Below are 25,765 nucleotides of genomic sequence, written 5' to 3'. Positions count from 1 at the left end.
GATAGGAACAAGCATATTTTTCAGGGTTTCATACAACTTGGGGCCTGCTTCAGTCAAGAAACTAGATTGTTTTCTTTCCAACACCACCCGGTTACGGTTTTCATCATCGGGGACTTTGACAATACTATTCGCGGTGAAAAACATTTCTAGCCGCTCCATATATGCTCCGGTTGCAATGGAATTCACCCAAGCGCCCCAGTACTCCCATAGGCGCGGCCATCTGGACTCTGGCAGTTCAGTCAAGTGTGCTTGTAATTTACATTGGATTTTTTGCTTTTCTGCAAACAAAGGACCTCTATAGTCTCTTTGTTGTTTGGCTGGAATCATCTACCAACAAAAATTTCAGCTGGGAATCCGATTATCCAATCCTTCATCGTCAATGTTATATATTCTTTATATACGCACTTGGTCCATGCAGCAGAGCAGGGCTCCAGTCGTCTTGGTTAATCCTTGCTACTGGACCAAGACCTAGCTCTGTCAAGCCCGTGTGGTGGCTGGTGTGCAATGGTCACCACAAGTTAAAAAAAATCCAAGCAGAGGCATCTTCCACACTTCAAGATTTAGTTCGGATCTGGAATTTTCGGTCCATCATTGAAACACCTGTAAACTTTTTGACGTGGAACCAAGTCATCCTCGATTCGAGGGACCACCTATGATGATGATGATTATGACCTCCCAAACACACAGACTTCAAGATGGCTGTTAACTCCAGGAACTTGTCAGGTGACCTGACTTCTTTATTACATGCAGCATTAGTTGCATTACCACAGTAGTCCCCTAACTGGAACTATATTACAACACCCACATCCAAGGCATTAATATATATCAAGAAAAGCAGTGGTCCTAGTACCGAGCCCTGGGGAACACCACTGAATACTTTCCTGCAGTCCGAAAATCAACCATTCACCACTACTCTCTGTTTCCAGTCACTTAGCCCATTTTGTATTCATGTCAACAATGAACCGTTAATTAAAATGAGGCCACACTTGCTGGTAGGCTAGTTGCAAATTTTGCTTCAAAATCATCTGTCAGGTCCTCACTAAATCAGAGCTCAACATTCAGCTTTGAAACTAACTTTTTCTGACAATCACTTTTCTTTGTATTAAATGGAATATTCGATACCAGTTACCAATGGTGGCTTGGCTTTGAAATAACCCATCAATGACCCCGCTCCAATCAAAGATGTCTAGTTTTCAGTAAATGTACATTCATTGAGACAGTCGAAGAGATCAATGAAGAAGTGAGAAGGCTTTAAATATGCCTGCAAGCCAAGAGCACTCCTGTCACGTCACAGCACATCTCTTCTATTACTTTACTCTGTAGGAAGCTTCAAAGATAATGCAAAGACAATTGATGTGTGAATATGTCCTTATCGATGCTTGCCTGCATCAATCAACATCATTTTTCATTTGTGCTCCCTCAGTCCATTAAAAGCAACCATTTTTACAATGACATTAAAGTCTGGCAGAACATTTTTGTTAAGCCTGTACAAAGAGGGGAATATATCTAACTAATGAATATCTTAGAACATTGGTTTCTTGGGGGGGGCGGCGGAGAAGCAAGGTTATATACCTTTTCTTTTTTTTAACTGCCTCTGATAAGTTATCCCAGAATGCCCCAATTTGTTATGTGGGCTTTCATGAAGCTCTGGTAGTTGTGACATTCGTGCAGAGGTTGTGGGAACACATGGGTCCCATGTTAGCTCCACTTAGCATCTGACAGCCAACTGATCATTAAAATTCTTTCAGTGGAATGTTTTCATGAGCTGTGTTATCTACTATAGATGCTGTATGACCTAAGTCAAACATTTGAAGATGAATTATACCCTGTTTTATGAAAGAAACAGTGATGGATTAATTGGGTATAACTGTGGCTTCAGTTACAATAAGCTCTTCTCCCACTGCGCTAAACGCTATAGGTAAGGTTTAAAGATTTCAGTTTTCACAGAAGAGATTGAATCGTGAAAGTGATCCCAAAGCACTAGTTAAAATACTGGAATCTCACGTAATAAAGGCCATTTCCAATGGGGTTCTACAAGGCTCAGTACAAGGTCCCTTTCTTTTTATAGTATTGATTTAGACTTAAATGTAGGGGGTATGATTAAGAAGTTTGCAGAAAATACAAAAATAGGCTGTGTGGTTGATAATGAAGAAGAAAGCTGTAGACTGCAGGAAGATATTGATGAACTGGTCAGGTGGGCAGAACAGTGGTAAATAGATTTAAATCCTGAGAAGTGTGAGGTAATGCTTTGGGGAGGGCTAACAAGGAAAGGGAATACAGATTAAATGATTATAGATCCTTGTATAATATCTGTGCATGTATGGAGTTGTCTTCCATCCATAATGGACTAGCACAATTATTTATACCATTAAAAAAGATCAACTTTAAAAATTTAAAACTCAGCCAACAAGAAATCTTTCCAAATGCGTTTTTTCATTCAAGTACAAAACAAAATGCTAAAGATCGTCACACACATTAGAGAAGGATAGTCTGGTAAACTGTATCAATGTCTACAGAGAGGTCAAGTAGGACAAGGAATGGTGCACTATCGCTCCTCCTCCTCGATCTCTCTGGAGCGTTTGACACAGCTGACCAAACCATTATCCTTCAATACTTCTCCCCCGGTGACCAGCTCAGTGGGTCTGTCCTAGCTTGGATCCACTCTTACCTATTCGATCTTAGGCAGAGTATCTCTACCAATAGCTTCTCTTTCCATGCTGACACCTTCACCTCAAGAGTTCACCAAGGATCCATCCTTGGCTCCCTCCTCTTCCTCATCTACATACTTCCCCTTGGCAACATCATCCGCAGACATGAGGTCAGCTTCCAGATATAACTGATGAAATTAGCTCTACCTCTTCGCCACCTCTCTTGACCCCACCATTGCCTCTGTGCTGTCAGATTGCTTATCTGAGATCTTGTCTTAGAGAATCGGCAATTTCCGCTAGCTAAAAATGAGGAGGACTGAAGCCATCATCTTTGGCTCCTGCCACAAAGTTGCAAACTCTGTACTACTGCTATCGACCCAAACCTCCTCTCCAGCCACAGTCTCAAGCTGAACCAGATGACTTGAAAAAACAGCAGCCTACTCAACCCTAAGCTGAGTTTCTGACCCCAGATCCTCTCCATCACAGACTGCCAAATTCGACCTCTATAGTATCACCCACCTCATCCCATCTGCCACGGAAACCCTCATCCATGAATTTGTTACTTTCCAACTCAACTATATATATCAATGCTCTTCTGGCCAGCCTTCCAAATACCACCCTCTGTAAACTTCAGCTCATGTAAAACTCAATTGCCCCTATATAATCCTGAATCAAGTACCTCTTGCCTGTTACTCCTTTTGTTGCTGAGGGAGCTGTCAACCTTGGCTCCCAGTCCTCCAACATTGCAAATGAAAAATTTTTATTCTTGTGTTTAAATCCCTCAACAGCTTGACCCATTTCTATTTCTGCAACCTTCTCCAGTACTACTAGCCTCCACGATGTCTCCATTCCTCTGACTCTGGCATTCTCTCCCCGCTTTGCTCCACCATTGGTAGCCATGCCGTCAGCTACCTAGGCCCCACACTCTAGAATTTCCTCCCGAACCGCTCCATTTTTCCACTTCCTTCAAGACCTTCTGTAAATCCTCCCTCTTGACCAAACTTTTGATCAACCCCCCTACTACTTCCTTCTTTGGATCAGCATCGATTTTTCTCCTTACACTGAGGCACTTTAAGACATATGTTAATCACATTATATAGTAATTGTAGTTGTTGATCATTTTTGAGATATTTGAACAACATGATAAGATGCTATATAAATGCAAGGCTTTTTATTTATTTTTTAGGACAAAGGAACGTGTTCTGATTTTACAACATTTCAGCTTAATACATTGAGTGAGAGTTGGATGACTGTTGTAGCAACCTATAAGCAGCCAAAGCTGTTACCACGGCAACCATGCAAGTGAATCACAGATTAAAGAATCTATAGTCAGGATGAAGCACAATATTGTGAGATGAGCAGCCTTGTGCAAGGTTATTGGCTGGTTCTCCTGACCTGTGAGCACAGTAATACAATCAAGCACTCTGAAGCCAGCAAGTTTATATTGTTGGTCTCCCAAAATATTTACAGGTAGAGGGTGAGAGAAAGAAGAAAGCTAAGGCATCTGACAGTGATAAAACAGGCAGAGATATGTACAAAGGAAAAATTTTAAATGAAGAGAAAACGATAATAATAGAAGCAAGATAGAATGAGTGAGGTGGAGGCAGAGAGACAGTATTTTAAACATCCTTGACAATGCAACAACATCAAATATCTTGGTTGATGTATTTATGTCTGAAAAAAAAATCACTTATTTGCTCTCAAGAAAGAAAATAAATATTATTGAGCCTTTGAGAATTTCTAAATGAAATTTTTCACGAAATAAAAGTTATTTTGACATTTTGTCATAATAGCTAGTATCTGTCACAATGGGAATTGAAGATCAATCAAAAGCTCGGTCAGTAGTGGTGCTACCACGCCACTCTTGGTGATTGACATTGAAGTCCGCCACCAGAGCACATTCTGTGCCCTTCCTAACCTCAGTGCTTCTTCCAAGTGGTGTTCAATATGGAGGAGTACTGATTCATCAGCTGAGGGAGAGTGATAGTGGTAACCAGCAGGAGGTTTCCTTATCCATGCTCGACCAGATGCCATGAGCATTCATGGGGCCCGGAGTCAATGTTGAGGACTCCCAGGGCCACTCCCTCCCAACTGTATACCACTGTGCCTCCACCTCGTGTGTGTCTGTCCTGCCAGTGCTGCAGGACATACCCAGGGACGTGATGGAGGAGTCTGGTACATTGGCTGAAAAGTATGATTCTGTGAGTATGACTATGTCAGGCTGTTGCTTGACTAATCTGTGGGACAGCTCTCCCCATATGTTAGTGAGAAGGACTTTGCAGGGTTGACTGGGCTGGTGTGCCATTGTTGTGTCCATAGCTGGTGCCAAGGTTGATGGCGGGTGGTCCGTCCAGCTTTATTCTTGTTATTGCTTCTTGTAGCGGTTTGTTACAACTAAGGTGGCTTGCTAGGCCATTTCAGAGGGCAGTTAAGAGTCAACCACATTGCTGTGGGTCTGGAGTCACATATAGGCCAGATCAGGTAAGGACGGCAGATTTCCTTCCCTAAAGGACATTAGTGAACCAGATGGGTTTTTATAACAATCTGGTAGTTTCATGGTCACCATTATTGACAATGGCTTTTTATTCCAGATTTATTTAATTACATTTATAAAGTAATATCCCTTTCTATTCTTGTACAGGACACCAAGTCCCATCTATGATTCCTTGAACCCAGGAGAAGCGTTCAAGTCTGTAAAAGCCAAGAGCATGGGTGTGTTGTTCCCTGGCATCCAACTATATTTTGGTTTGCCCTGGCAAACAATGCATCTGTAATCTAGTTAGAGTAATGGACAGCAGATTGGCTGATACAGACTATGCGCCTGAACTTGGTCAAAGCTAAGGCCCGCCCATTTCTCGACAGTCCCCGGGCGGAACGTACCTTTTGGCCGCCCGCTGATGCTGGGGCCAGTTGGGAGCGTGTTTTGCCGCGGTTGTGTCGGCAGCAGTGGCAGGCAGTGGTAGTCAGCGGGCGGGAGCAGGCGGCGGCAGCAATGGACGCTAGGTGCCTCTCGACTCGGCAAATATCGGAGGCATGCGCGAGACTTGGGATTTTTTTTGGTAGTTTCCTCTGGGCGATGACATCACTTTTGCCGCAATTGGGGCTGATGGCACAGCTGTGCGTGTTCATAAAAGCTGTGCACTCACTTTCACCTGCCAGTTGGAGAGGGGGCAGTTTTGGTGAGAGAGAGATACAAATTCATTATCAGCCATCCATAAAGGAAAGTAATAATGAGTGCAAAAAAAGCTTCCAAGAAGTCTGATGGAGCCAAGCCCAGAGCTCCCTGGTTTAATGATGACAAGCTAGAGGAGCTTGTATCTGAGGTGGAGTGCTGGTATAAAGACCTCACCCGGGATGGTCGTGGCAAGTCTCCACTACCCCAATATAGGTGCATTTGGAGGGAGATTGGTGAAGCCGTGACCTCAGTGGGTAACATTGTGTGGGATGGAGACCAGTGTCGGAAACAATGGAACAATGTGGTGGCATCAGCAAGAGTGAGTAAACTATTATGTATGTAATAACTCGATAGTCTGAATACTGTAAACTAACACAGGTACAAACCTGGCTCTGCTTTATTAGGGCCCAAAGTGATTACATTTCATGATGGCTTGCCTTTTATACTGGGCCGCACACATGTGACCTCCAACAGTGGTGCCACCTGGTGGCTAGTAACCCCAAGCGTACATACATGACAGTATCCTACTTTAAGATACTATAACAGTCTTTTTACAAATTGAGACGGTCCGGGGCTTTCCGCTCCCGAGTTGATCATCTCAGTTCAACTCCAGCCTTGGGCGAGCGTTCTGAGTCAGTTATGACTGGGGGCTGGGTAGCCGATCCGATGGGAGTGGCAATGACCATGTCAGGGATTGAAAGTCCAGATTCATTGATGACAGCGGAGTCCTCTGATGACTGAGGGTAGGTTGGTTGGTCACTGATTGTGTCTTCCTCAGACTGTTCCGGTTCATCCGTGTGCTGCAGCTTTATCTGATCAATATTTCCTGCATGTTTGCCTATTCCTGAGCTTGACAATAAACACTCTGTTACCCTCCTTGGCCGTAACAGTATCGGCGATTCACTTGGGACCTTGACCATAATTTGGTACATACACAGGATCGCTAACAGAAATGTCGCGTGACACAGCAGCGCGATCATGATACCATTGCTAACTTTGACGTCTGTATTCAACATGAATCATTCAAGTCAGGGGGGAAAAGAGAGAGCTTGGTCTTGAGACCTCTTTTCATCAATAGTTCAGCAGGGAGGACCCCGGTAAGCGTATGGGGTCTTGTCCTGTAACTAAGCAATATGCATGACAAGCGAGTCTGCAGTGAATTTTGAGTTACATGTTTCATACTCTACTTGAAGGTTTGGACAGCACGCTCTGCTTGACCATTAGAAGAGGGTTTGAATGGTGCTGACCTCACATGTTTGATACCATTGAGTTTCATGAACTCTTGAAACTCCAGACTAGTGAAGCAAGGTCCATTGTCGCTTACAACGATGTCGGGCAGACCCCATGAGTGGCAAATATGACATGAAGGCTCTAATATGGTAGCTGTGGATGTACTGGATGACATGATTGTACACTCTATCCACTTGGATCCACCACAACTAAAAACATCTTTCCCAGGAAGGGACCTGCAAAGTCGATGTGGATCCTGGACCATGGTTTAGATGGCCACGACCACAGACTCAGCGGCGATTCCACTGGTGCTTTACTAAGCTGCATGCAAGTGTTGCACTAATGCACACATGATTCCAGATCAGAGTCAATTCCAGACCGTACATGAGACCTGGCAATGGCTTTCATCATGACAATACCTGGATGAGTGCTATGTAGGTCATGTACAAATTTCGTTCTGCCTTTCTTAGGCATAACAACACGATTACCCCACAGTAAACAATCTGACTGAATGGATAGTTCGTCTTTGTAAGGTTTGGTCTCATCACCCATTTGCTTGGGTATGGCAGACCAATCACCACTAAGGACACAACGTTTCACAACCGATAATATTGGGTCCTGGCTGGTCCAGGTCTTAACTTGTTGGGCCATGACAGGGGTTCCTTCACTTTCAAAAGCATCCATAACTAACAGTAGGTCTGCAGGTTGTGGCATTTCCACCTCCGGTGTAGGCAACGGCAGATTGTTTAGTGCATCGGCACAATTCTCGGTGTCAGGTCTATGGCGAATGGCATAATCATAGGCAAATACTGTTAGCGCCCACCTCTGTTACGGGACGATGCATTGGTATTTATAACTTTGTTTTCCGAAAACAATGAAATGAGTGGCTTGTGATCAGTTTCCAGTTCAAACCGAAGACCAAACAGATACTGATGCATCTTTTTAAACCCACACACATAGGCTAATGCTTCTTTTTCTACCATGCTGTAGGCTCTTTCCGCCATTGACAAACGTTTAGAAGGATACGCAACAGGTTGTAGTTTACCCGACTCATTGGCTTGTTGGAGCATGCAACCAACTCCATATGACGAAGCATCATAGGCCAATACTAGATGCATACATGGATCATAATGTATCAGCAGCTTGTTAGAGCAAAGCAGCTTAGTAGCTTTCTCAAAAGCTCTAACTTGAGAGGCACCCCAAACCAAGTTGTCGCCTTTTCTTAACAACATGTGCAGTGGCTCTAAAGAAGTGCTCAATCTAGGTAGGAAATTACTGAAGTAGTTGAGTAGACCAAGGAACGAATGCAGCTCCGTCACATTTTGAGGCTTGAGTGCATTTTTGATGGCCTTGGTTTTCGAGTCTGTAGGCCTGATGCCGTCAGCAGCAATTTTCCTCCCCAGGAATTCGACTTCCGCTGCTATGAAGACGCACTTCGAACATTTCAGTCTGAGTCCCACTTTGTCCAGACGATGTAGAACCTCTTCCAGGTTGTTCAGATGTTCGGCGGTGTCACGACCTGTGACCAGGATGTCATCTTGGAACATGACGATTCTAGCGACGGATTTCAGCAGACTCTCCATGTTCCTCTGAAATATGGCTGCAGTTGAGCGAATTCCGAACGGACACCTGTTGTAGATAAACAGTCCTTTATGATTGTTGATGCACATAAGTTTCTTCAACATCTCGACTAGCTCCTGTGTCATGTAGGCCGACGTCAGATCCAGTTTAGTGAATGACTTCCCCCTGGCTAGTGTTGCAAACAGGTCATCAGCCTTCAGTAATGGGTATTGATCCTGTTTCGAAACTCGGTTGATCGTAACCTTGTAGTCTCCACAAATCCTGACAGTGCCAACACTCTTCAACATAGGAATAATGGGGCTGGCCCATTCGTTAAATTTGACCGGTGATATTACCCCTTCATGCTGGAGTCAGTCCAGTTCGATTTCGACCTTCTCCCTCAACATGTACGGAACCGCCCGAGCTTTATGATGGATGGGTCTTGCATCCAAGTCCACGTGGATCTGCACCTTAGCTCCCGTGAAATTGCCAATGCCTGGTTCAAACAACGAGGGGAACGTGCTCAGCACTTGAGCACATGGAGTACCAACCTCCGACGACAAAACTTTGATATCGTTCCAATTTCATTTGATTTTTTCTAGCCAATTCCTGCCGAACAGTGTTGGACCATTGCCTGGAACAATCCATAACAGTAAATCATGAACCGCACCATCATACGACATCTTGACTACTGCACTGCCAGTCACCGTTATGAGTTCTTTAGTGATGTATGCAACTTGGCATTGACTGGACTCAGCTTAGGCCTCACAGCCTTAGTATCCCACAGCCTGTCGAATGTCCTCTGGCTCATTATTGATTGACTCGCAGCCGTGTCCAATTCCATCAGTACCGCACACCATTAAGTTTCACATTAATCATTATCGGTTGGCTCTTTGTTAGGAATGAATACAGTCCATACACTTCCTCCTCTGGTATTGTTATGTCTGTAATGTACCTATGAATGACTCCACGAGGCAATGTGTTGTACTCAAACTATAGTGACCGCGTCCTTTATTCGTAACTCCAGAGTGAGGCAGCTGCATGCTGGCTACCCTTTTATATAGCCCCTGCCACCAACCCCGGTCTCCACCAGTTGCACCCTCTAGTGGTGCCAGCATAGTATATACACAGTGTAAACCTTATTGATAGTACATCAGGTAAATCCGTCTCCATCTTAAGCAACTATACAGTGACTACACAGAGAGTATATCTATGGTCTGCATATATAACATCACTCTCCCCCAAGTCCTTTGTGCCAATTACCTTTGCACTATGTGCTCTGGCTTAGCTCTCCCCAGACTTAAGTGCCATAGCCCTTGCACTTTGGCTGTGCTTTGGCTTGGCTCTCTCCCTGTTAACCCCCAAGTCCTTTTGCCTCAACGCTGGGTAGTGGTTACCAGTTTGGATGGTTCGATGATGCAGTGGAGGTTCCAGAGGGTTCTGGGCATGATCCATGTGTGTGTCCATGGCTACATACATCCATTTCCCCCCCCCCTCCCCCTCCCCACCCTCCACAGCGAGATCATGCAGCTGGCCTGTTACATTAACATACAGGATCAGACACAGTGCAAGCACAAAGAAAGTTTTTACAGTTTGTATCATGACACCTTGGTTCAGTGACTTACATTCATTACGTTTTACGGTCATGCGCCAGAATTGCGTTCATGGTTCAGTCATGGTCAGTATGAGGTAGCAGTACAGGTATGCGAGGATGCTAGTTCCAGAGCAACCGGACGGGGTCCTAGTCGTCTGATGGCGACACTGTGCCCCTGCTAGCGGGGTGGGCTTGGTTCGTTCATCTTGCCACGACTCAGAGCCTTTGCCATTGCCTAGTGATAGGCAGAGCCACAGATGTGTGTGGAATCCCTGTTCTCCTTTGAGGGCTGCAGAATCTTCTACCTGCTCTCTAACGGTGTTGGAACCCTGGCTGTTCCAGGTCCCGTTTGGGGAACTCGTTTGTTCTGATCTCTCATTCCCAGAATAGCCGAGGTAGCGACTGGGTCTGGGGGCTTCACCGTCTCCACCCGGGTGGTGGGCAACAGCAGCCCACTGCGCGTATTGTCGCCGTTTTCATTTCCAGGTCCGTGGCGAATAGTGCCAACGGGTGCCTGCAGCGTGGGATAGACTTGGGGCAGGGTATCAGGATCAGTGCCTTCACCCTCCTGAGATCGCTGGCCTATAACTTGTGGGGACACCTGGGGCAGGGCATCAGGATCAGCGCCTTTACCCTCCCGAATTCGCTCGCTTGCTACTTTTGGGGATACTCTATTCCCGACACCTCACAACAACATTTTGTTCACAATCTTAATCGGTTCGTTACATTGATTGACATGCATACAATGTCTCTTTAAGTTCAGTTGGTTGCAGGTCTCCTTTAAGAGAACTCTGCTGGCTTTACGCCAATCAAATCCTGCATTAGACACCACATGTTGGTCCCTCAGCGTTGCACCTCGTGGTCTTGCCATGGCCATCTTTTTTTTCATTCCATGCTGCACCTCGCTGCAGCAGGGACGCCATCTTGCCTCTGTCCTCGAGGTCGACTGCCTTGATCCTTCTCTCCCCAGGAGTCCTGCCATTGGAGCCGGTCGTTCCGGTCGGATCATTGCCACGCAGTCGTGATGGACAGTCTGTGCCTCAGGTGCTGCGCTGGTCTGTTCTCTGGTGCCTGGCCAAAGCGAAGGTGAGGTTTTATTCTGCCTCTGAGCATGGAGGACATCGATTGCTGGAGTGAAGAGGTCTTCCCATTTCCACTTGATCTTCCCCATCCACCTTCTTCCAAGTAGCGTTGGACCATCACCTGCAACAATCCACAGAGGTAACTTGTGCACCACGCCATTATGGATTACACTTACTTCCACATTGCCAAGGACTGGGATCAGCTCCTTGGTGTCGGTGCACAAATTTTCCTGTACTGGAACCAGCTCGGGTCGGTTTTCATTCTATAGTCTCTCAAAGGCATCCTGGCTCATCACTGACTGGCTCGCTCCCGTGTCCACTTCCATGAAAACTGGAACGCCGTTTATCTCGACTTCCATCTTCACTGGAGGACAATCGTGGTGCAGGTATACACTCCATACACTTCTTCTTGGGGCTGAGCTGCCTCTCTGGCCAAATCATCATACTCCCCGCTGGATTTCACTGACTCCTCAGCTAGACGATGAGTCATGTTTCTTTTACACATAGACTGGAGATGGCCCTTCGTGTTTCAGGCTTTGCATAGTTATTCAGCAAACCGACACTGGTGAGCCCTATGGTTTCCTCCGCAACACCAGCATGGTGCTACTCGTTTAGCACCCCTCGGCGGACTCTGAGTTATGGAATCCTGAGGTCTGTGCTCTCTGCCCTGGGCAGAGCCACATTATACAGTCTTGCCTGTGAAAGACATCATTCTGTGTACAGTACTTGCCAGGTTTGAGTCCACAGGATGGATAATTTGCTTGGTGCTGCAGGTCGATATCATGAATGCCTGACTGATGCCGATGGCAGCTTGACTGTGGTGCCGGCAGATAATAGCTTGTGAAGAAGGCCCCCGTGGCCAATTCCTATAACGGAGTTGTCTTGCAATGCTTCGTTGAGGTGCATGCCAAAATCACACGGTGCCGCAAGTCTCCTGAGGTCGGCAGCATATTTTGCAATCTCCTGGCCCTCAGGTCCGCGGTGAGTGTAGAATCTGTGCCTGGCCGTGAGGATGCTCTCTTTTGGTTTTAGTTGGTCATGAATTAGTTCAGTCAGCTCATCGTATGTCTTATCCTTGGCCTCATGGGTGCCAGCAAGTCCCTGACGAGGCGGTAGACCTCAGGCCCACAACTGGTCAGCAGTATAGCCTTGCGCTTCTCCGCTGATGTGTCCGTCACCCCTGCCAGGTCGTTTGCCACAAAATATAACTCGAGCCTTTCCGCGAAGGCATCCCAATCATCATCCTCTGCAAAGTCTTTTAGTGTGCCAAAGGTAGCCATAATCGCGTGAAAGTCTGTATTCTCATCACCGTATTCTTGTTATGTCTGTAATGTACCTATGAATGACTCCACCAGGCAATGTGTTGTACTCAAACTGTAGTGACCTTGGTCCTTTATTCGTAACTCCAGAGTGAGGCAGCCGCATGGTGGCTACCCTTTTATACAGCCCCTGCCACCAGGGCAGGAAACCCCGGTCTCCAACAGTTGCACCCTCTAATGGTGCCAGCATAGTATATACAGTGTAAACCTTATTGATAGTACATCAGGTAAACCCGTCTCCATCTTATGCAACTATACATTGACTACACAGAGAGTATATCTATGCTCTACAGATATAACAGGTATCTCGGATTGCATATCCGGATCCGCGCTATACTGGTCATCATCCTCCACGTGATGTGTTGCAGCACACTTGCTCGGTTGCGGACACATGCGCTGGAGATGCCCCAGTCTAGAACAGCCTTTACAAATGTACTGATTAAATCGACACTGATGAGGCCGATGATTGCCTCCACAACTCCAACACGGTGAAATCGGATTCATTCCCATTGACGGACTTTGGGCAGGCACAGATTTCGCATACACAGTCGAGTCGGCCCTGCCATATTCAGCTCTGCCAAATGACGACAATCTTGTTTACAGTACTTGCCAAGTTCCGATTTTTCGATGATATCTGCTTTAAGTTTTTGTCCGTCGTCATGCATGCCTGGGCAATCGTGATGGCCTTGCTCAAATCCAGCGTCTCTACCGCCAGTAGCTTATGCAGGATCACCTCGTGGTTGATGCTGATTACAAAGAAGTCCTGCAGTATGTCTCCCAATGCGTTTTCAAACATACACGATCCAGCTAGATGTCTTAGGTCGGCACCGAATTCCGACACATCCTGGCCCTCAGAATGAACATGCTTGTAGAATCGATATCGTGAGATGATGATGCCTTCTTCTGGTTTGAGATGGTCACGTACCAGAGCACACAATTCCTCATAGTCCTTGTCCGTTGGACTTGCAGGTGAGAGAAGATTCTTTATGAGTCCATAAATTTTTAGACCGCAAACCGTGAGGAAGAGCGCCCTGTGCCTAACTGCGTCAGTGGGTTCCCCCATTTTGTTGGCCACGAAGTACTGGTCCAGGTGAGCTACAAAATCTGTCCAATTCTCTCCTTCCACGCATCTCTCCAGAATTCCAATTGTGCTCATTTTTGCATGCAAAGGTTCTTAAGTTACCTTGTCACCAAATGTTATGTACGTAATAACTCAATAGACTGAATACTGTAAACTAACACAGGTACAAACCTGGCTCTGCTTTATTCGGGCCCAAAGTGATTACATTACATGATGGCTTGCCTTTTATACCTGGGCCGCGCACATGTGCGTACAGCCCAATGACCTCCGACAATGGCACCGCTGGTGGCTAGTAACCCCAAACATACATACATGACATAAACATTTATTGGACCACTCCCGTGCAACTCCAAAAGGTTCTGTGCCAGTTGTGTCTGTGTGTGTGAGTGTGTGTGCTGCATGAGCAAAATGGGCAAAGGCTGCAATGTTTCTTTCTGTAGAAGAAAAGAACATCCAGGCATCAAGCCTGAGTGTCACAGGAGGGGGCCCAGCAGATGTCATCGAGTTGAGCAGCCAAGAGAAGCGTGCCTTGGCATTGATGGGTGACCACAGCCGTGCCACCACAAAGGGTGATGCAGATCCCGTGTTAGAGCATGGGAAGCTTATACTAAACTCTGGCCTGCATCACGCTCATATCATGAAAGGTCATGCAATGTTAAGTCAAATGCCTTTTAACGTACAGTATGTCGGTCATTAATGGTGTGCTCATGTAGCAATAGAACTCCTTGAAGTAAGAATCTGAAATGTTATGGCTCACCTGTCCGCTTGACCAACCCCACCCCCTACACTGAAATGTTGTCCTCTAATTGCAGACATTAATTCGGACAGCACTGAGCAATGCACTCCATCCACCTCTGGCACACAAAGGCCGAGTGTGACACCAACGTCTCCCGCCCCGACGTCATCACACCAATTCCGACCTCCAACCCACCCCCCCCAACCCCCCCAAGAACGCCCATATACACCACACCCACCTCCGCACCCAGAGTCATGAAGACCAGGAAGGAGAGGAGGGAGAAGATGCCAGTCTTCGAACCATTTGAGGTCGAGGAGGTAGAAGAGGAGAACTCTAGCCTCCTAACAGGTGTGCCACCTGTCCGGCCAGCGTCGGTGTCGGGGTCCGACTTCTTAGGATTTGACTCGGACAAAGCAGGAACAAGTGTTGGGAGGTGAAGAGACCATGCTGGAAAATCCACCAAGCACCCAGGATGATGCAACAATCCGATGAAGATGGAGGACCGCTTGCAGCAATTCAAGAAATGGTCCAGCTGTCGAGGACGAGCATCGAACTAGGTCGAGATCTGCTGCAGACCATTGCTGGGATAGCTGCCAGCATCGCCACCTTTGCTCAGCAGCATACAGCCAGTATGGAGTGGCTCATTAGTGCGGTGGAGTGCAACACCGACTCTGTTGAGGCGATGAGGCAAGAGATGGCTTCTGGCCATGTCATGCAACCCCCCCGAGCCCACACCATCGAGGCCAACAGATCCCGAGGAGCCGGAGATGCCGGTGCCTTCAATCACGCCCGCTACCTTCTTGCCAAGACGAACACGGCAGCAACGCTCTGGCTGCCCTCCTGCACAATGTGATGGAGCAGAGGCAGTGAGGGGCAGGGGTGCGGCTCGCCGTGGTGAAGGCAGACCCATGGAGAGGACGATGGGCCTCACATCGAGGAGGGGAAAGAGAGGTGGTGGTAGCGGGTAGAGGGTTGGGTGTTGGTAGTGGATATGTTCTTTACTCCTCATTAAGTTGTGGCTGTTGTTTCACATGGGTTGTCAATGTCACTTGACTGGTCTCTGAACAAGTGTACATATGTTGGATTCAATTGTTTGCATGTTATGTCACTTTGGCATGCTGCACTAATCAATACAGTTATATTATTCATCCACTCTTGGTCAGTGTCTCATTCTTACATTATCTGGGGTGCATTCTGAGAAAAAGACAAATCTCCTTCAGGTGTATTGCTGTATGATGAATATCTTGCCCTCCACATATGATGCGACTGTTTAATGGGTCCTGTCATCAGGCGATTGCAATACGACAAGTAAGGGTCACCAATGCAGGAAGGCTGCCATTCAATGAGAGACAATTGCACTACTTGCAGGGCACACATTAAGGCTTGCACTTCAGTCCACTTTTACTTCGGTCCACCATCGCGGAGTCCCACCCCTGATATCACATGTTCCTCAGTGAACTTTCAGTCCATTATATATCTTTTTCCATCTTCTATACTTGAGGTGATGCTGTTCTCACTATCACATGCTGCGGCCTGCCAGAGTATTACATGTTCTCATTTTCGGCTATTTACTCTGACAGAAGCTCATACCATCTGTGCACTCACATGCTGCCAATAACTCTGTTCTGCCCGCAATGGTCTAAAATCTCTTGTAGGGCATCTCCATTGAGCCTTTACCATCTTTCGGAACTCATTGCCGCTTCCTCTACCACACCTTCCCTTCAACGGAGTACTTTTCATTTACATGTCTGAACTCATTCTGTGCAGGTTAAGGTCGATCACGTTACTAATTCTGAGCCTTTGATAATGGTGCAGCATATAGACGCTACCCAGGATGTGCAGCACTGCAGCACTCTGAGCGATTCTCCCTGCCGCCCGACTCACAGCCCACTCACACCACCTTTTTTCCAGCGGTGGTTCTGGCGGGCGGGAGTGCGATCTTAGAGGATCGTGCACAAGGAAAATCTCTGTTTTTGAGCTTCCGGCAAGGGCGGGTGGCAGGAAGTTGCGCCAGCGGTGTTTCATTGAGGAATCACAAGCCAGGCGGGATCTGGGCGGCAGATGGACGGTATGTGAGGAATGTGTGAAAACAAAATTTTCGGGCGGAACCTTGATAACTATGGGCGGAACTCTGACCAAGTTCGGGCCCTATGTCCCCTGTTGCCTCTTGAAAATCTGCTGTGGCACAAAAATCTGTTGTGATCTTCATAGGCACAGAGAGGGCACTGCTAACTCTCGAACAAGGTTCAGGTTCTCTCTTAGAAGATGACATAAATGTCTGATCACCTCTATACTGAAAAGCAGTCTCCTATGGCAGTGATTTCCAGGAGTGATTCGATGGGCTCCTTCTGCCATTGGAATTGTTACTTGAGCTCCAACTCTCTCTTTTTCTCTGATTCTAACGGAGATGTTGTGCTTTGGGCCCTTTGAACTGCAGCTAGACCTCAATTCCCTAGCTCCAAGCAGTAAAGAACCAGTCAGGATTAGAAATCCTGCTCAAAGCTCTGCAACAACTTCATTCAATTGCTCCATCTAACTGTCCACTGTAATAAAAGGTCTTGACTGTGCCTATTAAATTAGACCCAGCCAGGGAAATGCAGTAAGGTGCTGGCAAGATTATGTGAGCAGGCAGAAATTCACTCCACCATTTCTCCGATGGGCCCAGGAGAATCCAGGTCAAATTATGTCAAAGTGAGCCACAAAAGGCAGGTCAGAATGTCATGTGTGTTATAACATTTTTGAATATCATAATTTGATAGAACACAATGATCCCTGTGCTAAGGAAATGTCATCTGTGGAAAGCAACCAGGTAAGGTTACATATTGGAGATATGGAAATGGATAGGTATTCTGGACTCGTGTTTACTTGCTATTGTGGTCAAAGGAAATTGTTGTAGAATTTTCTTCCATGTACCTAATCCATGATATGGCAGATGTACATGGTCAGTGGAAGAAAAGAGCTCAAAAGGCAATTGGACAGGTACGTTCATTTTAATATGTGATCCAATATTGTTGATAGAACCAATAGGCCCAAATTTGGCCAGTACAGATTTCTGGCACACTCACCAGAGGTGCACCACTTTTGTAGAACTCCAAGGGTGGCAAAAATCTTCGGGCTGAGTTTGGCCGTTCCCCAGCCTCTCCTCCATTGTGGCGTAGCATGGCAACTGGATTCGGGGCAGAGCCAGGTCCCGGCATTGAAAACAGTGCTGGGACCTCTGCACATGCACACTAGAGTGTGCACGCATGCACAGTAGCTCCTCGCCCCCAGAACCAGTGAGTGTGCTCTGCAGGCTGTGTGGGAGGGGCCGAAGCGCGCCATCCCTATCCCGGGCCGAATGGGCTCCCTCATCGGCGGTCCCGTTGCCTTATCCAGCCACACCAGTAAAAGGAGGTCTGAGAGAACCAGAACCCCAGCAAGTTGTCAGTGAAACCCTGCAGCTGGTTAATATGCTGATGTTTTCCACAAGGGAATCAGTTTAGAATAAGTAGATTGGGTTAGGTTAGGTGTCCAATGTCTGAAACAAATGGGAAGCATTGAGACAAATCATGCTGGCAATGTTCACAAGGCCACACAATGGATGGAGTAAGTGCACTGCACTTGGTCTATATATTGTGCTGAGTATTTATATGCCATTGGTTAGAATAAAGTAGGAGCCAGAAAATGAAAGCTTTTGAAGGTAATGAAAGGGATTGTGTAGGAATAGTTTGGACAAGGTTATTTTGTTTTTATTTGTGATTGATTGATTGATTGCTTATTACTTTGGTCTTGGTGCTTTAGGAGCAGGGTTCCTTCTATTTTTTATTTGTTAATTAACTGCTTATTACTTTTTGTGCTTTGTTTAGTGCTTTGTAAGTCTTGGTACTAGATGCAGGTCCTCTCAGCTTCTTCGTATTTTTTATTTGTTATTGAATGCTTATTTTTGTGCTTTGTTTAGTGCTTGGTGCTTTAGAATGTACTTACCTGCACTGATTTCTTAACTCTTCGCGAGAGTTTTCTGTGTGGCCACGTATGCTAGCCTAAGTTAGTTTGGAGCAACTATTAGATGTCCAAACTGGCTTAAATGGCCAAAACGGCTGGTAACACCCCCTTTTGAAAAAAAACTAAATTAAAAAAATCCTAACTAACTCACTTACACTGGCGCAAATTAAATGTGCAGAATGGGGATTTTTAAGATACTCCAGAAAAATCAAGTTGCTCAAAAAAAAACGGAGCAACTCCTGGCCAAATTTTGGCCCAATGTATTTGATTGTTACTTGAATTCTTGCTTCACTTTTGGGGATCTACCCTTTCATGTTTTTGTGGGGAGAATGCTTCATGCAGTGGATCTTCATACAGTTCTTTCATTTCTAGGGCATTGGCTTAAGTCCAGCACAAACCAAGAAGATGCTATCCCTTCTCTTCGTAAAGACACTTAAGCGAATTGAATCAAAGCAATACTTAACGGGTGCAAGTAATTTCAATCCCAGAGCACAAAACTGTACAATTTAGCACAAATTAATAATAAATTTCAATCAAATGCATCAAAAGAATGGCTGGCGTGGGAACTCGAAGAATTAATGTTGATATAGTAGGTGGTAGTTTTCTGAAGTTAGCATTAACACAGAATAGAGGAAGCTTTGCTCTGCATCAACCCCACCTATACCTGGCCTGAGATTACTTAATGCTGAAGTGAGAGATGTGTTCCATTTGCCAGCTTGATATCCCTCACCTTTTCGAGCGCAATAGGTCTCCAAAAATAAATGCCCGATGGGCTGTACTAACAATACAGATTCAAATTGGATACCACAGAAGATTCTCCCTTGAACAGGAGGATTGTACTTTTACTTTTAAAATTTGAGTTCTAATTTTCTGTGAGGCAACACACCCTGGGTTGTAAAACAACAAATCATTCATATTTATTTATGTCATAATGATCTATGAATTTTAAATAAATGTAATAACATTGAGATGAGAATATGTCACTTCATTTTTTATTTCCATTCGACCATAAACATATGAAGACGTGAGGTGAACTTAAAATAGCATGTAAATTAATATTTAATGGTTGGGTCGATCCAGTCTAACACATTTTCAGCAATATTGTTTCAGGCAGTCACAATTAAAAATTAATACAGATTTGTGAATATTTTTTATTTCCCCGACTAAAACAATATTTATCACCAGAAATCTAGGCAGACTTCTATTGAGGGAGTGCAGTGAAGGTTCACCAGACTGATTCCAGGGATGGCTGGACTGACATATGAGGAGAGACTGTATCAACTGGGCCTTTATACACTGGAGTTTAGAAGGATGAGAGGGGAGCTCTTAGAAACATTTAAGATTCTGACGGGACAGGACAGGTTAGATGCGGGAAGAATGTTCCCGATGATGGGGAAGTCCAGAACCAGGGGACACAGTCTTAGGATACGGGGCAGGCAATTTAGGACTGAGATGAGAAGAAACTTCTTCACTCAGAGAGTTGTTAACCTGTGGAATTCCCTACCGCAGAGAGTTGTTGATGCCAGTTCATTGGATATATTCAAGAGGGAGGTAGATATGGCCCTTACGGCTAAAGGGGTATGGAGAGAAAGCAGGAAAGGGGTACTGAGGTGAATGATCAGCCATGATCTTATTGAATGGTGGTGCAGGCTCGAAGGGCCGAATGGCCTACCCCTGCACATATTTTCTATGTTTCTATGTTAACCTACCAGTATGTTATTATCACTATACAATGATCTATAAATTGTCGGGAGCTCAATGTTCTTTTATGTTTATTGATATCTAAGGTCCTGCTGAAAGCATGAAAGACATTTTTAGATCTTGAAGAGACAAAAAGAAACAGGGGCTGGATTTTCACTTTTTGCTGCCGCTGTTTTCACCTTGGAGGGGCAGCAATGGCGGTGGTAAGGTCTTCTGGTCAGGCAGCCAGCTTCCAGCGCCCCGCCAGGGTTTTTGGTGCTGGTTTCGGCGCGGCACGAAGCATTACCGCCTGGAAGAGGCGAGCCGGTGTGCAATGCCCCTGGTTGCGACACCAGCTCTATTTTTGGCTCACGCCCAATCCATAGCACTCCGAAGAGCACCGTGCTAGGACCGCCTGTGAAAGCTGATGTTCCGGGCTGTAGCGGCTGCAGTGAGGTAAATAATGTCGACCTCAGGTAAGTGTGATTGTTTTTTTGCGATTTATGCTGTGGTGGGTGTTGTGTTCCTAACATAGATGAGACTGCACACAGGGAGGTTAAAGTAATGGTGACCTCAGTCTTTATTAAGACACTCCAGAGTAACAGGCCTTAGGGGCCAGCTTATATACAGTGCTCCCAAGGGATACTGGGGCTTCAGGGGATGCGCTCCCTGGTGGCGAAACATGGGAGTGCATGCTGTACAGATACACAACATCACTTCCCCCCAAAGTTAAAGTGAAAACTATTTACAAGGTGAGGCGGTCGGGAGCCTTTCTTTCCCTGGTGGACCGCCTCGGTACAAATGTCTGTTCTGGTGTGTTGGCTGTGCCCTCGCTGGGCTGGCGTGTTGTTGGCCCTGCAGGGTTGCTGGGTGAGCCTGGCTTTGCTGAGCTGTTGGGTGTGATGAGTTTGATTTCCTGGTTCAGCGTGGTGTTGTTGATCCTTTGGGTGTGCTCGAAAAAGGTGGTGTCTGCTGTGGGTTGTTCAGGGCAGTCTGTGAACCGCAGCCTCGTTTGGTCCAGGTGCTTTCTGCAAATTTGTCCATTGTCTAGCTTGACTACAAACACCCTACTCCCTTCTTTAGCTATCACCGTGCCCGCGATCCACTTGGGACCATGTCCATAGTTTAACACATACACAGGATCATTCAGATCAATTTCCCATGACACAGTGGCGCGACCATCGTTTACATTTTGTTGCTGCCGCCTGCTCTCTGCCTGATCATGCAGGTTGGGGTGAACCAGCAAGAGTCTGGTTTTAAGTGTCCTTTTTATGAGTAGCTCTGCCGGGGGCACCCCTGTGAGCGAGTGGGGTCTTGTGCGGTAGCTGAGCAGTACTCGGGACAGGCGGGTTTGAAGTGAGCCTTCTGTGACTCGTTTAAGGCTCTGTTTGATAGTTTGTACTGCCCGCTCTGCCTGCCCATTGGAGGCTGGTTTAAACGGGGCCAAGGTGACATGTTTGATCCCATTGTGGGTCATGAATTCTTTAAATTCGGCACCGGTGAAACATGGCTCGTTGTCACTGACCAGTATGTCAGGCAGGCCGTGGGTGACAAACATGGCCCTCAGGCTTTCAATGGTGGCGGTGGTGGTGCTTCCCGACATTATTTCACATTCAATCTGTAGTGTATGTAGGCACCTTTAGTAATGACTCCACGAGGCACGGTATGATACTTAAATTGTGTAGACCTGTAGTCCTTTATTTGCAGCTCCTGAGTGAGGACAACAAGCTGTGAGTTCCTTTTTATACTGGGTTACCTGCCATGCGCAGCATCTCCAGCAGCAGCACCCTCTGGTGTACAGGTAAGGTGTGTACAGTATAAGGGTATATTCAGTGTGGCATAACAGTGTTACAGACATCACACAGTAAACAGGCATGCATACACAACAATATTTTTCATATCCTTCTTGTCATGACCAGGGGAGGTGATCAGTGGTGAGCTGTGGGAGGTAGTGGTGAGGGCTGTGTGGTTGTTAGATGTGACCCCTGTGCTTGAGGCTGGCCTCGGACATTTCCCCTCCTTCACACACAGACCAAGTAGGTGTCACTGTTGTGGGATCCCTCGGGGGCAGGGGGGGGGTGGCCACGGCAGCAGTAGGTGGTGTGTATACACTGCGATGTGGCTAGTTGTGGGGTGGTGGGCAGGGCCACAAGACTAGGTGGGCTCCTTGTCCACCGATGGTGGCCAGGGGTTGTAGGGCTGGTCTGGTGCAGGTTGCCATTGGTGGTGGCTGGGCTGCCCATTGACCACTGTCCCTGTAGTGGGTCTGCTCCCACTGGTTGTGTGTGTGTCCTGCAAGAGGCATCACATTTGTTCCAAAGGTCCAGGCTACATGGTCAGGTAGCCTTCTGGACCTGGGGGTCTCCCACAGGGGGATTCTATTGGCATCAGCATGGTCACTGTAGGACCCAATGTCCTTTGGCAGTGTCCTACCGGTATTCATGACACCTTGGCTCTGATCACACATAGTTGAGCCTGCATTATACATTCTAGCATTTGCATCACTTTTGGGTATCCTGGTTTCAACAGACATGGTTACGTTAGGCATTTCACATTCTCTATCATTATTGTTAAGCATAATAAACTTGTTCTTAACCTTACGACACCTGCATTCATCTCATTAGTCACATTAGTTAAACCAGCATCACAATTCATTGTTACATTGCATACATTTTCAGACTTGCACCCTTTAATCGCATCTTTAGCTTTAAAGTCCGTGTACTCAAATGGTTGAAACTTCCCCTTTAAATTTCTTTGGTTACCGGTCTCCTTTAAGGGAGCCTTCAAATCCGATTGGCCGCTCGGTGTCACGTGATGCTCCTCCATGCTCACTCGTGGCTTGGTGGCGGCCATTTTGATTACAAGTTTTTCTCCTCGTGGTGCTGCAGCCATTTCCTGCAGGTGGGCTGTGGTGGTCTTTTCCTCCACAGGCCCACTTCGCCTGATGTAGACTCGGTTCATCCAATTCCTGTCCAGCAGCGTGGGACCGTCACCGGCTACAATCCACAGGGGTAGTTTGTTCAACACGCCACTCTGGGAGACCTGGACGTCTACGCTGCCAATGATTTGGATTTTACATTTGATATAGATGAGCAGCTTTGCCTGGACAGGAGACAGTTTTGATCGAGTGGCAGGATTCATCCAAATTTTTTCAAAGGTCGTTTGGCTCATCACAGACTGGCTCGCCCCTGTGTCGATCTCCATGGAGACTGGGACCCCATCGATGTCCACTTCCAACGTCCACGGAGAACTTTAGGTGGAGCAGGTAAAGATTTCATACTCTTCTTCCAGGGTTTGAGCAGCTTCATCTTCATCTGTGTCGGAGCCCGGTTGATCAGTCAGCTCATCAGAGACGCAGTGAGTAAAGCGTTTTCTGCACATTCTCTGAAGGTGTCCTTTCACTTTGCAGCCTTTGCATGCATTGTCTTTGTAGCGGCACTGGTGGGCCCTGTGGTTTTCTCCACAGCGCCAGCACAGGGCTAGCCAGTTTGCCCCATGTGGCAGACTCAAGGTTGCGGGACTCGGGGCAGCATTTCTTCCCTTAGAAGTATCAATGCGGTGCACTGCTCTCATCGGTTTAGAGTCCTTAGTGCTTCATTTAAGTGGTCGCCAAAGTCGCACGGTGCAGCCAGTCTCCTTAAGTGTTCTAATCTTTCTACAAAAGCATCCCAATCTTCCCCATCGGTAAATTGCTGAAAGATGCTGAGATTCGACATGCTGAGCGTGTAGTTCATGACCTTGTATTCCCGTCGCCAGTTGCAGTATGTAGGCACCTTTAGTAATGACTCCACGAGGCAGGGTATGGCACTTGAACTGTGCAGACCTGTAGTCCTTTATTTGCAGCTCCTGAGTGAGGACAACAAGCTGTGAGTTCCTTTTTATACTGGGTTACCTGCCGTGTGCAGGTAACCCTTAGGTCTCCAGCAGCAGCACCCTCTGGTGTACAGGTAAGGTGTGTACAGTATAAGGGTACATTCAATGTAGCATAACAGTGTTACAGTCATCACACAGTAAACAGGCATGCATACACAACACAATCCATTTTGAAAAAGCATCCACCACCACCAGCAACATTTTACCGAGAAACGGGCCCGCATAGTCGACATGGATCCTCGACCATGGTCTGGAGGGCCAGGACCACAAACTTAGTGGTGCCTCTCTGGGCGCGTTGTTCAACTGAGCATACAAGCTGCATTGCTGTACACAGGACTCTAAGTCAGAGTCGATACTGGGCCACCACACGTGAGATTTGGCTATCGCTTTCATCATTACTATACCCGGGTGTGTGCTGTGGAGATCCGAGGTGAACGTCTCCCTGCCCTTTTTGGGTAGCACTATACGGTTACCCCACAACAGGCAGTCTGCCTGAATGGACAGCTCATCCTTTCGTCGCTGGAACGGCTTGATTAGCTCTTGCATTTCAACGGGGATGCTGGCCCAGCTCCCATGCAGTACACAGTTTTTTACTAGGGACAGTAGAGAATCTTGGCTGGTCCAAGTCCTAAAATGGCAGGCCGTGACAGGTGATTTATCATTTTCAAACACTTCCATGACCATCAATAAGTCTGCGGGCTGTGCCACCATCAACAAGTTTGCAGGCTGCGCCATTTCCACCCCCGTGGTGGGCAATGGTAGCCGACTAAGAGCATCCGCACAGTTCTCGGTGCCTGGCCTGTGGTGGATGGCATAGTTATACGCTGATAGCGCGAGTGCCTACCTTTGTATGCGGGCTGAGCCATTAGTATTTAATCCCCTTGTTTTCAGCGAACAGGGATATGAGGGGCTTGTGATCGGTTTCCAGCTCAAATTTGAGGCCAAACAGGTACTGATGCATTTTCTTTACCCCGAACACACACGCCTCTTTTTCAATCATGTTGTAGGCCCTCTCAGCCTTAGACAAGCTCATGGAAGCATAGGCGACAGGTTGCAACTTCCCCGCAACGTTAGCTTGTTGTAATACACACCCGACTCCGTACGACGATGCATCACATGCTAGCACAAGTCTTTTACACAGGTTATACAATACAAGCAGCTTGTTGGAGCTTAAAATGTTTCTGGCTTTCTCAAAAGCAATTACTTGTTTTTTTCCCCATACCCAGTTCTCACCTTTATGCAATAACACATGTAGGGGCTCTCGGAGGGTGCTTAACCCTGGTAGGAAGTTACCAAAATAGTTGAGAAGTCCCAGGAACGACCGCAGCTCCGTGACGTTCTGTGGCCTGGGCGCGATCCTGATAGCCTCTGTCTTGGCGTCTGTGGGCCGAATGTCATCCGCCGTGATCTTTCTCCCCAAAAACTCCACTTCTGTTGCCATGATGACGCATTTCGATCTCTTCAGCCGCAGCCCTACGTGATCCAGTCGCTGGAGGACCTCCTCCAGGTTTTGTAGGTACTCGACGGTGTCCCAACCCGTGACTAATATGTCGTCCTGAAAAACCACCATGTGTGGTACCTACATGAGTAGGCTCTCCATGTTTCTCTGGAAGATCGCTGCAGCTGACTGAATTCCAAACGGGCATCTGTTGTAGATGAACAGTCCCTTGTGCATGTTGATGTAAGTGAGGTCCTTCGAAGACTCCTCCAGCTCCTGCGTCATGTAGGCCGAAGTCAGGTCAAGCTTGGTGAATGTCTTGCCTCCTGCCAGCGTCGCAAATAGGTCGTCTGCCTTAGGTAGCGGGT

Source organism: Pristiophorus japonicus, chromosome 6 (assembly GCF_044704955.1).
Source record: "Pristiophorus japonicus isolate sPriJap1 chromosome 6, sPriJap1.hap1, whole genome shotgun sequence".
Classification (NCBI taxonomy): Eukaryota; Metazoa; Chordata; class Chondrichthyes; family Pristiophoridae; genus Pristiophorus; species Pristiophorus japonicus.
This window is presented reverse-complemented; position numbering follows the sequence as displayed.